At 39.8% G+C, this 12,799-nt stretch overlaps 1 protein-coding gene across 1 annotated transcript in view; it reads right to left on the bottom strand.

Annotated features, from left to right (window-relative positions):
* The window catches only part of PROX1 (prospero homeobox 1), a 79,635-nt gene that overhangs the window by 57,296 nt on the left and 9,540 nt on the right, over positions 1-12,799 (bottom strand). The gene's annotated exons all lie outside the window — the stretch shown is intronic.

Genomic DNA, 12,799 nt, shown 5'->3' on the forward strand with positions numbered 1-12,799 from the left:
ATGATAAATCCATAAATTAATGAAAGACATCTGCTCAGGAACATAAAAGATCACAGGAACAGTGTACTGCAGCTGAACCTAAAGCAGTGTTCAAACAGCCTGAGTCTTGTGTTGTCTGTTTACAAAGTACAATGTAGCCATAACTAAACAACAGCAACACAAAAGTGTATGGAAGAGGCTGGGGCGTGTGCGGCGGAGGATCGGAGGACGGCCGGGGAGCACAGACCAACCTGGGACTTGAGTGTACATCATGACTTGCTAGTGGCAAGGTGCACTAGAACCTGGCTGTATTATTCTGAGAAGAATTGTTATCAATTGTAATTATTCATCGTCTGCAGAACAGGAAACAGAATCGCCGTAGTAGATTTTTGCTACATGTGAATAATTATTTTTGGGCGTAAAATTGGGTGTAACATGTTTAAATTGTGTCTTTTAGAGAAGGGGAGAGAAAGAAGTGAAGAAAAATCTTCCTAATTGGACATAGATGACAGAAACTGACAAGCTTTTCCTATTATCCCCTGTTTATTACATGAACAAGTTGCATTCCCCCTTTTTTCCTTATTCCTGTACTTTGTTTAAACCAGAATTTTTTTTAGCTTTAGGTATACTTGGGATCCTCAAACTTTGTAAACAAAGGGCCATTTTACTGCTCTTTAGACCGTATGGAGGCCAGATTGTGGCCAGCGGGAGTAGAAAATTCCCCGTAGTCAACGGGAATATATAATGCCTCATGCTCAGTGGTCAGTGTGAGTCAAAAATGGCCCAGTGACCTAATGCCTGTGGTTAATGGGAGTCAGTGGAAGGAAAAGTGCCCCATTGTTGGTGCCAGTGGGAGGAAGAATACACAATCATTAATGTCAGTGGGAGGAATAGTGCCCCACCATTGATGTCAATGGAAAAAATAGTGGTCCATCATTGATGTCAATGGAAGAAATAGTGGCCCATCATTGATGTCCGTGGGAGGAATAGTGCCCCATCATTGATGTCAGTGGGAGGAATAGTGCCCCATCATTGGTGTCAGTGGGAGGAATAGTGCCCCATCATTGATGTCAGTGGGAGGAATAGTGCCCAATCATTGGTGTCAGTGGGAGGAATAGTGCCCCATCATTGATGTCAGTGGGAGGAATAGTGCCCAATCATTGATGTCAATGGAAGAAATAGTGGCCCATCATTGATTCATGTCAGTGGGAGGAATAGTGCCCCATCATTGATGTCAGTGGGTGGAATAGTGCCCCATCATTCATGTCAGTGGGAGACACCTGGGTGAATATACCCAGTGAGGACAGCAAATAAAAAAAATCAGAGAGTTTAAAACCTTCCTTACTCCATCCAAACCATAAAATAGTGTTGACTGTACATATACTTCAAAGCCAATCTGTGGGCATTTATTTAAACACACAGACACACACTTTCATGCAGTTATATAATAATTAAAAGTATCAATTGCATTTTAAATGCAACAAGTAAAAGAACCAGAATTCATATTTTCATCAACCTTCCACAATCCCCTGTATAGTAATGCTTACATCGGGAGAGGGAGGGTCAGTACTATGAGCCAATCAGGCTCTGTTGCACTGACAAAGCACATGCTGACAGTAGGACAGAGGAAAGAGATGACCTAATCTTTCTGCTGCTTCTCTGTCATTGTCCAATTATAGACTGTGCGCAGGACGGTGACCAAACCGTATAACTTAATTGCAGTAGAAAAAAAAAAATTGGGGTCACTGATCTAACTGTGCTGTTTGGCAGAGCTGCATAATCTCTATACTGAGCACTTTGCCTGGCATTCTTCCTGAAGTAACCAAAATGGTTAAGGACGGTGCATCTTCAGATATCTGCTATATTTGCTACATGCGTACAAAAGGATTACAATAACGACATGGTGCTTTTAAGTCTTTTGTGCAGCTGAACACTCCGCTTCCCCTGTTTAAGGTTAGAGAAAGTGCACCTGTATTCCTGGAGCTGGGCTATGAAGGCGCTGGCAGTCTTTGCAAGTGAATAGGTTTAATCAAATATTAAGTTTTATTCAAATAGCAAAAAGAAACAGCAGGCAGTTGTTGTTTTTCTGTCACTGATTTCCTTGCCATGCATCTTTTTTGCATCTTAAGAAAAGCAGCCTCGTCCAAGCCCAGACATTTGCATTTATCAAACTGAAGCACAACTAAAGTAGTGTGTATACCTAGGACATCTGTACAGGTGGAAACACATCTTCCATGCAGATGACAAGGCTGTCACAGGATTGGCAAAGCTCCTGCAACAACTGATTCTGCTTCTCATTAATGACACTCGCCGCTGTCAGATGTTGGGTGAATTCTTTCAAATTAAAAAAAGGAAAAAGCAAAATAAATCTCCATTGTATTTTTAATTGCGAATGACCCTTAAAGCAGAACTCCATTCTAAAAAACATATTTTTGTTAAAGTCATAATAAATTAGTGATGAGTGACTGAGTCTTCGCATTGGAAAAATTTGGGCAAAAAATTGGGCAAAAATTTGGGCAAAAATTTGGACATTTTGGTGAATTGTGTAGCCGAAAGTGAAAGTTAAATTAAGGTGGACTGTAACGGTGCAAAAGGCTTTACATCACTCCCGAGGGTTAGAGAAGTTCCTTTCGACAACCCTTTGGCAAAGAAAACAGTTAATTATTAGGGATGAGCTCAGGTTCGCATGGAACCCATATCTCCTCCGAACAAGGAAATGCCATGGGCGCTTCCACTCAATAACGTGTGGGCCGGGCATTCCCATAGCTGCATGTATGCTTGTGCTGACATAATTTACCTTATATGGCCACATAGCTATATAAGGTCAATATAATTTACCAACTATAGGCAAGTAGCCATACAAGGTTATTGACATCACTGCATCCCACCCCCTTTGCTTTCATCAAGCTGATTGGATAGCATGAAGGAGCTTCCTTCTGTGTTTGGGAGAAGCTCCTTCTGTGTTCGGAAGACTTAGTTTTGGAGCTGATGCAGTATGAACCTGAGCTAAACCCTACTCATTAGTTGGGATCATTACATTCAATTTTAAAGAGACCCTGTCAGCAACTTATAAAATTGCAGGTTAAAGCATCAAAAATGATGCATTTTAAGTGCTTAGCTACGGCATTTATTTTTTACATAAACAACTTTTTATTCACTGCTCCGGGAAGAGTCAATTTCCTAGCACAGCTCCCTTCCTTCTTGCATGTTATTGCCCTCTCTTCTTCTGGGAATGTCTAATTACTCTCTGTGCTGGCCCAGCTCCTTCATACCTGCACCTCTCCACATAACCGTTTATGTAGCTGCAGAATGAGGAATGAAGGGGAAGACTTCAGCGTGCCACTACAGTGATAGCTCTGAATCTGCTGGGACTGTTGACTTTATATCCAAGATGATGGCACCCAGCAGAATGCTTTTGGATATCTGATTATGAAAAGGGTTTACAGCTAAAATATGTTACATGCATATATAATCTTATGGGTACATTATTGTAGAAATTAATGTTGAGGCAATAGGTCTCTTTAAGGAACACCTCTGCTGGATTCTACTCATCAACATTTAATTAATGGACGGAATATTTAAGACACACACAATACTCTGTTCCCTTTTCTGGGAACCTGATGATTAGAGGATGCAAGAAACAATTTGTTATTATTTTGTACTGAATTGTTTACAGTATATAAAATCCAGAACAGATATTTTTCTTTACAACCTACAGTTTTCCATTCAGAATCTCTTTCTCTATTTTGTTGATAGTTCATACATTAGTTAAAATTTGCTTCTTTCTTTTTCCAAACCACTTACTGCATATGCAGTTTTCCACAAAGCATCATTTTATCTATCTATCTATCTATCTATCTATCTATCTATCTATCTATCTATCTATCTATCTATCTGTCTGTCTGTCTGTCTGTCTGTCTGTCTGTCTGTCTGTCTGTCTGTCTGTCTGTCTGTCTGTCTGTCTATCTATCTATCAATCATTTGATTTGCTTCTCCATAGGGTGCTATTTATAAAAATTAGAGAAAATGAAGTCCACCCCTGACCAATCAGGCTCCTTGTTTAATGACTGGTTGCTCTGGTCAGTTCTATTTGTTGATGTCTGTTTCCTCCCACTTCTCTGCTTTCCATACACAAGTATTATTTGAGCCATGCTTTGTTTTCTATCAGATCTGCAGCTGTAAAACATAAACTTGTAAACATTCTTGTCGGCTTATATAACTGTATGGTTACTATATAACCCTGTACAGCAGCTTGTAGAAGCAGAGATAGAATGAAGCAAGTTCAGGAGTGAAGATGAATCTGTAGCATATAAATACCTTTGACAAGGGATCGGGACATTCAGCCACAACCACAGCAACCAGGATCTGAGATCGCCTTATCAGAAAATAAATAAGAAAAAAAAAAGATAGCACAGGCAACTATTTGGTAGCTTCATACAGCTGAATTGTGTGTTTAATTCTGCTCAGTGGCTTTCCAAAATAATTTGCTTTGTGTACGTAAGGACAAAAGATTTCTATGTAAGGCTCAACAGAGGTTAATCATGCATAGCAGGCAGCTGCATGGAGCCTGCAGAGCAGACTTCTGGCTAGATGGGGCAACTTTGTGCATCCAGAATACATGAGTACCTGTGTCTTGTTGTCTGCACAACACACACACAGTCACAGATCTCTTGCTCGCACATACATAAAGACACATACTAGATTGTAAGCTCTTGCGAGCAGGGCCCGGCGTTGAATTTGTATTGTAACAGTATTGTCTCCCTTGAAAAGTGCTGCACAAACTGTTGGCCCTATGTATATCCTGTATAATAATAATAATAATAATTACAGGGTCTCCCTCTGATTTGCACTTTCCTTTTTCCAAAGGATTTTATCAAAAAAACGAAATAGCTGACCTACCTACAGTTTAAACCCAAGAGCAACATTGTGTATATTGCAGCTTACCAATGCTTAGATGTGTCGCTGCATTAGTTTTCTTTTGTTGAGGCCTTTTACCTTTTGTTTTAACCTTTTGATCCTGCCAGTAACAGACTTCTTCTCCTAGGGTGAAAACCTGCACTCACTGTACCATACATTTGGAGGAGCAGAAGTGCAACCCTAGGATAGGAAGTGTACACCTCCCCCATTCCTTCCCTATATTACATAGGGGCAAGTGTTCTGTATTGAAAAGAACTGGCCAAGTTGATAACACTGATAATAATGCAGAGCGCACAGCACACAGAACTGGATTTTGGCCATGGCCATTTAGAATTGACATGGACCTAACTTATACTATTTGTCTGTTCATAATATTCTGGATTTCGGATATTTCCATACACTGAAAAATAATGTAAAGTTGAAGTTTAAAGGAGAACTATGGGGCCAGTGTTTTTCCCCATAGTTCTCCTTATCTGCTTATATTTTACCTTCCTTGGTTACTCATTTCCCAAGTCATCAACATGCTAATGAAAATTTAAAAAAAAAGAGTTTCCATTTGTATTGCATACCTTATCCTCTGTGCTTCTCAATGTAATGCAGGCAGATCATGGCTGATGGGAGGGGCCAGTATGGTGCAGCACCCTGCCTCAGTACCCCACTCATAAGCCATTAGCCCTGATGCAAGCAGTGGGCTGATTCTTAAGAGGTATGTAAATATCTAAATACCTTGATGGGCGGGCTGTAGTTGCATGCAGACTGCCCTAGGTATTAGCCATGTGTATTGCTGAGCCTCCATGATTGAAAGAACTAAAATCCAATGAATAAAAAGGGGCAGATCGTGGACAGTTAGGCTGGGGAGGAAAAGCACTATAAGATGCTGGACCTCCTCCAGCCGGAAAATGAGGCGTGATCTATCTGACTTGCTGCATCTTCTAGTGCCTTGGTTCTCAACTGGTGGGTCGGGACCCAAAAGTGGGCCGCGACCCCGTGTTCAGTGGGTCGCCGCATGCCTTCCACTTTTCTAGGTGAGAGGCTCATCAGACTCCCCCTAGCGCAGCACTGTCAGTTCTTGTGCCAAGCAGCCATTCAAAATATGCTGCTCGGTGCCAAGTGTCAGCATGAGGTGGGGTGCACTGGGGGTATGGCTGCAAGGGAGCTCCATCCATACATGCATTGCTTATAGTTCCCTCGCATGTCCTGTAGCAATGCCTGGACTGGAGTGAGGTCACATTCTGGCTCCCGCCACCTCAACAGGTGCACATGGGAACTGTACAAGCAATGCACATATGGATGGAGCTCTGTCACAGCACAGCAGCCCATACTGCTGTGCGTTCCATTGCGTGCAACTTGGGTCGCGACTTAATGCACGACTACAAATGTGGGTCTTGAGGTTACACAGGTTGAGAACCACTGTTCTAGTGCACAATGTGAGTAAGAAATTTCAGTACAGAAGAGGAGCCTGTACAACTGTGCAAGACTGAAGGTAAGGCTGGAGTTCAGCTTTAAAATGGTATTCCTTAGAAGTGTCCTCTGAGGTACACATACTACTGCTTCAGGAACCATGAAATACACAGTCATGTTCAGATAAAAAAGACTCTATTCCCTCGTCCCCAGTATATTAGATCCCACGTCTTGCTTAGCTTATCATATCTACCTGCCAGCTGTCACTTTCGATACCTCACTTCTTCTTCTTCCATTATCCCTTTCTCACTCTTTTATTCTGTCAGCGGGAGAATTTTTACAGGTGATCATCAGTTGCGTTATTTTTCCTCAAATAGAGCTTTTCATTACATGGGACAGTTATAGATTTCCAGGTCAGTTGGTGAGGAAATCCAGTGACAGTTCGAGAAGAGGTTGGCTAATGTATCATCACCACCTCTCATTCTCAGTGACAAATCAATATGTGTCCTCTTACCAACATACCTCATGTCTCTCTCCCTTCATTTCCTCATCCTTTTTCTTTTCTGACTTCCTCTTTCTTTCTTTCTTTCTTTCTTTCTTTCTTTCTTTCTTTCTTTCTTCCACCTGCACTTCCCCTTTCTCTCTTCATGCTCTCTCTCTCTCTCATGCTCTTTTATGTCACTCTCTGTATCTCTCTGTATTGTCTCTCCCTCAGTCTCTCTTCATTTTCTCTCTATTCTCATCTCGCTGTATTGTCTTGGTCTCAGGGTCTCTCTTCTTTTTCCTCTCTATTCTCATCTATCTGTATTGTCTCTGCCTCAGTGTCTCTTTCTTCTTCTTTTTCTCTCTATTCCTATCCCCCTGTATTGTCTCTCCCTCAGTCTCCCTCTTCTTTTTCTCTCTATTCCTATCCCCCTGTATTGTCTCTCCCTCAGTCTCCCTCTTCTTTTTCTCTCTATTCCTATCCCCCTGTATTGTCTCTCCCTCAGTCTCCCTCTTCTTTTTCTCTCTTTTCCCATCCCTCTGTATTGTCTCTCCCTCAGTCTCTGTCTTCTTTTTCTCTCTATTCTCATCTCTGTGTCTTGTCTCTGCTCAGTCTCTCTCTCTCTCTCTCTTCTTTTTCTCTCTATTCCCATCCCTCTGTATTGTCTCTGCCCCAGTCTCTCTCCTTTTTCCTCTCTCTTTCCCCTTTTGTTTTGATAATTTTCTTTCTCTTTCCCTCTCTTACGAGATAATTCTCTCCTGTAATAATTAACCTCTCCTGTAAGATTTCCATTCAATGAGAGTCAGCAGTTGACTAATACTTCCGCTTATCTTTCAACGTTGGCTAGTGTTTTCATATTCCAGGGAAGCAGGTTAAAACCGTCTGCGTCACGCACACGGCTCACCCCAGCCAAACTACAAGCGTGAACACTTTTTGTTTTTATGTGTGCCTGTGTCAGAATGCTAATAAAATATTAAGGGTGTAAGTCATGGTGCCCCTGCCTAAATGCAGATTGGAAATGTGGGGGCCTTTTCAGTGGGTTCCAAGGCCTCAGGCTCTTTCATCTCCACGTTCTGCCAGTGCTGTTAACCTAACCTCTCTAGAGTCTTATTCACTAAACAGTCATAAGCTGAGATTCGTCCTATCCAAGACACCACGCTCTTCAGTTCCAAATATCCTGGGTGGAATCCCATATCGATGAAGAAAACTGTTATTACCTTTGGGATGAACAAAACCTCGCTAGACAATGAGGACCAAATATTGCCCAAGGCAGTCAGTGACATTTTACCCCTCATTTTAATTCTACTGCTTAGTCAATTAAAGCATAAAGCCCATTTGAAGTCTTGTTTTTACACTTGTTATGCAATCGAGCTGCGTAACAAGTAAAGAATATGCCATTTTTACATTTTTCTCTATGATTGCGATAAAACAGTAAGAAGCTGCTTTGTGGTGGCAGCACACTGGAGAGCTGAACCACTGCTCTCACACAAAGCGCACTGGTCTGGATCTGGGTCAGCAGTCCAACAACCCCCCTTCCCTGAACAGTTCTCCAATCAGCAATGCTATTCAGACAGCATGAGTATTGTTGATTGGAGTACTGTGCAGGGGGCATGTTGGAATGTTGGTGACCTGGACTGCAGCGTCTGGCTCTCAAGTGTGCTGCCAACATGTTACTGTTTTAATTATGAAAGCCTTAATTTTTAAAAACATTTACTTTACTAAGTGAAGGGTTGCTTACAGGCCCTATTTTTTTATGGAGAAACAAAAAGACCTTATTTTACTATGTTTTTTTTATTTTTCTGAAGCCGACTGGGGTAATATCTGGTTGGTACCGCTACAAATACTCTTTAAATCTGATTGATTGCTGTCATCAATCATACCACCCTTTCTTTACCCCATCTTTCATAAAATGGTCCACAAATGCTTTACTGGCACAACAAAATACTGCAAGTCTTTAGAGATCAATCAGAGATTTTCTTACACGCTGTAAATAATAAAGCACATGATGGGCTGTTTGGACTGCAGTCTTATTTACCTGTACTATTAGACTGTTCAGGTGCAAAAGGGCCATTAGGACCCCATTTATACTAGATAAGGGTCCTATGTGCTAAGACCCCTCAATCTGTCTCGTACAACTGGATGTAGCTTACTTCTATCTATCACTCAATACAAATACAATAAAAATTGTTTGTTGCATGGGGAAACCAAACCATGGTTTCACACTGGGGCCCTTTAGTGAATCTTGCCTGACAATGTGTCCAATAGTTTGACAAATACAGACACACTAGCAGTATAAAGAGCAACGCTGATGTGTAAAATGTAGCAAATCATATCAATAAACTAGATTGCAATTAAATGAAAAGTAAATGCTGTTTGACTGCTTCATCAAATATGCCCACAAGTGAACAACAGCTCTCAAGATGCCTAAGCCTCATCAACCGATCAAGCATAAATATTTCTCCTCTATGCTGTTAATATACAGATATAAACCAAACTAATGTAGACTTTTTCTGCCATGTAGCGAACCTTATTGAGATTCCTCAATAAAGAAAGCGGCTGGTATGAAATGCTGCGTCTGTGTTTTAGGGTTACATTTTAAATACTTTTCCAACAAACACACTTCATTTGTAACCCTTTTTGCCTCTGACAGACATCATATTCAATCTAAAAAGTGCCCAATGTTTCAGTGTCTGAAAGAAGAAGTGACTTTCAATTTCTAAGTTCCACTGGAAGAATAACCTCTGGAGCCTGATTATTTTAGCTATGAACAAAAGAGGCAAATATCCTTTCACTCAGGCTTAACACATTCGTTATGCATTATGTTAGTGTGCCCATACACATCCCTAAAACACATTTGTGGGAGAATGGTCACCTTCATCCAAAAATTAATATTTATACGCATACTGTCAACCAAAACTATACACAGGCGTTTTATATCTCTTAAGGACTCCAGTGCAGAGATATTCCAATCAGAGTTTCCAGTTCCATCAAACTTCCAAGTTATTTATGAAACCAAACTATATTGGCGCTCTGCCTGTATTGTCTTTTCATAAATGTAAGAACCTGAGGGTCTGTATAACATTTTGGGGTCCTCTTCTATCAGTGTGCCATTTTGTTTTGGGGCCCCAAAATATATTTATTACTGACACCTACTACATAGGTACAGTAATCATAAAAAGTGTATCTTAGAGGCCAATTTAGGGTTACAACTCATAGGTTGCACACTTAGGAAACAAGATACAGACAAGGGCAATATGTTGGCTGAGGAATTAGGAAACCTGCCTCGTTGCCCCGAGTTTGCATGTTCCCTGCATGCTTTTGCTGTGTCTTTCCTTTAGGTGCTTCAGTTGCCTACCACCAGCCCAAAAGCATTTGATGATTGACTTTCCCCACACTACTACATACACATATCACTGTATTTATGATATTAGATTGTTAAATGCTTTCGGCACTGATAATAATTTTCAGTGCTGTTCTGGTAGGCACTACAAAATGGTTTTGTACTCTATAAATAAAAATAATTTAGGGGGTTCATCTTAGTGGAATGAGACTTGCCAAGTGGAGCCCATACAATTATACTGCCACTAATTCACACTAGAGCTGGAGGGAGCAGAGATGAAATGCACTGTTAGGGAAATCTTCCTCCTAGAAAATCTGAGATCCGATGGGTGATTCTACCAAGCTATATGAGTTTTTATGGTTGCCCTTTGGGTCCTGAGAAATTATAAACATTTCTGCAACATCAAATGTGCTTAGTAGAAATGTTTCTAACAGGAGTGATAACTACCATTTCTAAACGGAAATGTCCTTTAGTGCTTAACCACATGCATTCCTACATACCGAAATCAAGGAAAAATACTGTGTCTGGCAGAAGGGCAATCTTCATGAGATCCTTAGTGAGGGATCTTATTGTATATGTCTGGTGATACTCAGACGATATCACAGGAATTATACAATTCCTTTCAAAGTTATCCATTAATACATGAACATTTGCAGTTCCCACCTGACATTATTGAACCTACTAATTGCATAATTGTAGAAGTTAAATGTCACAGTAAATATTACAACTAAATTGCTTTCATACTGTCATTTTAAATAACGCTTATGATATTACCTTTCAGCAGCACACGCAAGTCACCAGTGCATAAGGTTTGGGAAAGAAGGCAGCAATAGGGAGATATGAACTCTTTGGATCATAAAAAAAAGTTTAGACTGTAGCAATAAAAGTTTTAACAAAAGCTGAAAATAAACATAGCTGTAGATCACTATTTATCATGGCAACAATAATGCAGGTCACTTTTATATTTCACTAATTAAGTAAAGACTTCAAAAACGTTTTGTGTTCCGGCAAAGTTTTACATATACATATGTATATATACAGTATATATAGATATATATCTATATATATCTATATATATCTATAGATATATATAGATATATATATATATATACACATATCATTCAATTCCAGATAGAGACCAAGGTTTTGGTGCATCTACTGTAATTTTTTTCAGTCATTTCTTACTGTAATTTTTTACGGTACATAATTTTACAAACATTATAGTCCTTGATGACCTGGCTGGATAGCACTAATAGATTATAAGAGCATAGCTTTTTCAAACCAGCATTGCATTACCAAAGAGGATTACCTCATAGCTTGGAGAAATATGAATATGAGAATTACCTTATAAACAGCCAACTGGATCGTTATTCCTGAATGACCTATATAAGCTGTCTAGTACAGTAGCGTAGCGTGCACAGTCCTGTACAGTAGCAAACACATTTAAATATCTCAAGCTAGCATTGCGTGAGAATGGAAAACAACATAGGCTTGGATGGTGTGGACCCCTAATTTTACCAACAGTTAACTTTCTTTGGGCAGCAACTCTTGGTAATTTCATAATCTCAACACTCTTAAAGCATTATCTCACAGGAGGCCCCTGGTAAACACATCAAGGGAGATTCAATAAGGCACTTGCAAAACATTTCTTGGCAGTGTGTGTACTTGGAGGCCTTGCACCAAATTCATGAAAACCCTGCAACATTTTCATTGCTAGTACCATCACCTGCGACAAATTCAAGTAGTTCTTATTTGTGAAACATTTACTATATGGTGGTATTCTTGCAACAAATGCATAAACAAATACCACCATATTGGTGATAAAAAGACCTCTTCCAAGTTGGAATACTTTGTTGATTGTATCGCATGTGTAATTACTGTGTCGCATCTTTGAGTCAATTAGTGACAATTTGTCTTTAAGTTCATCTGGAACTGATATATGATACATTTCCACTACTCTCCCAACTTCTCTAAATATCTTTTCTGCCACAGGATAGGTGCAGGAGAGATGCTTGCAACGGTTCTGTCAGAGTTGCAACAGATTCATATACACCTTACCAACACATACATGAATCTGTCACAAGTTCCGTCATTTGTCACACTACCGTAAAACAGATTTCTAATGCAATTCTAATACAGTCTAAGGGATTAATTAGCTAGCGTTTAAGGGAAGGGTTTACTAAAGGAGTAGAACATGTTCACTTTGAAAGGGTATGTTCACTTAGCTTACTGAATGTGGGGAAGCTGTGCTGACTTCAATCATCCAATCACGTGCAAGCAAATTCCTGTTTTTTTTTTCTGTTTCCTTGCAATTGACTGTCATCCTTTGCAAAGTGAATTTTCTCCACATTCAATAAGCTAAGTAAGAATTCCCTTTTAAAGTGAAAATGACCTTGTAAAGTGAACGTACTTTACTCCTATAAGACTATAAGAGTCACACCTTGGAGTTTTGTGAGCTATATTAGACCCTGGGAACCACTATAACCTAATTTTAATCAAACTGATTTATAGAATAAAGTTGTATGCTCTGCGAATATTTAACATTCTGCTGACATTTCAGATGCAAAATCTCATACTTGTTTTCATCTTTTGGACTGGTATAATAACTGTAAAAGTAAAAAACAATTCTTACCTGCTTGCCAAAATTAAAAAAATGTCATTAAATATAATATTGAGAC

This window comes from Nanorana parkeri, unplaced genomic scaffold, assembly GCF_000935625.1.
Source record: "Nanorana parkeri isolate BGI_ZX_2015 unplaced genomic scaffold, ASM93562v1 scaffold1, whole genome shotgun sequence".
Classification (NCBI taxonomy): Eukaryota; Metazoa; Chordata; class Amphibia; order Anura; family Dicroglossidae; genus Nanorana; species Nanorana parkeri.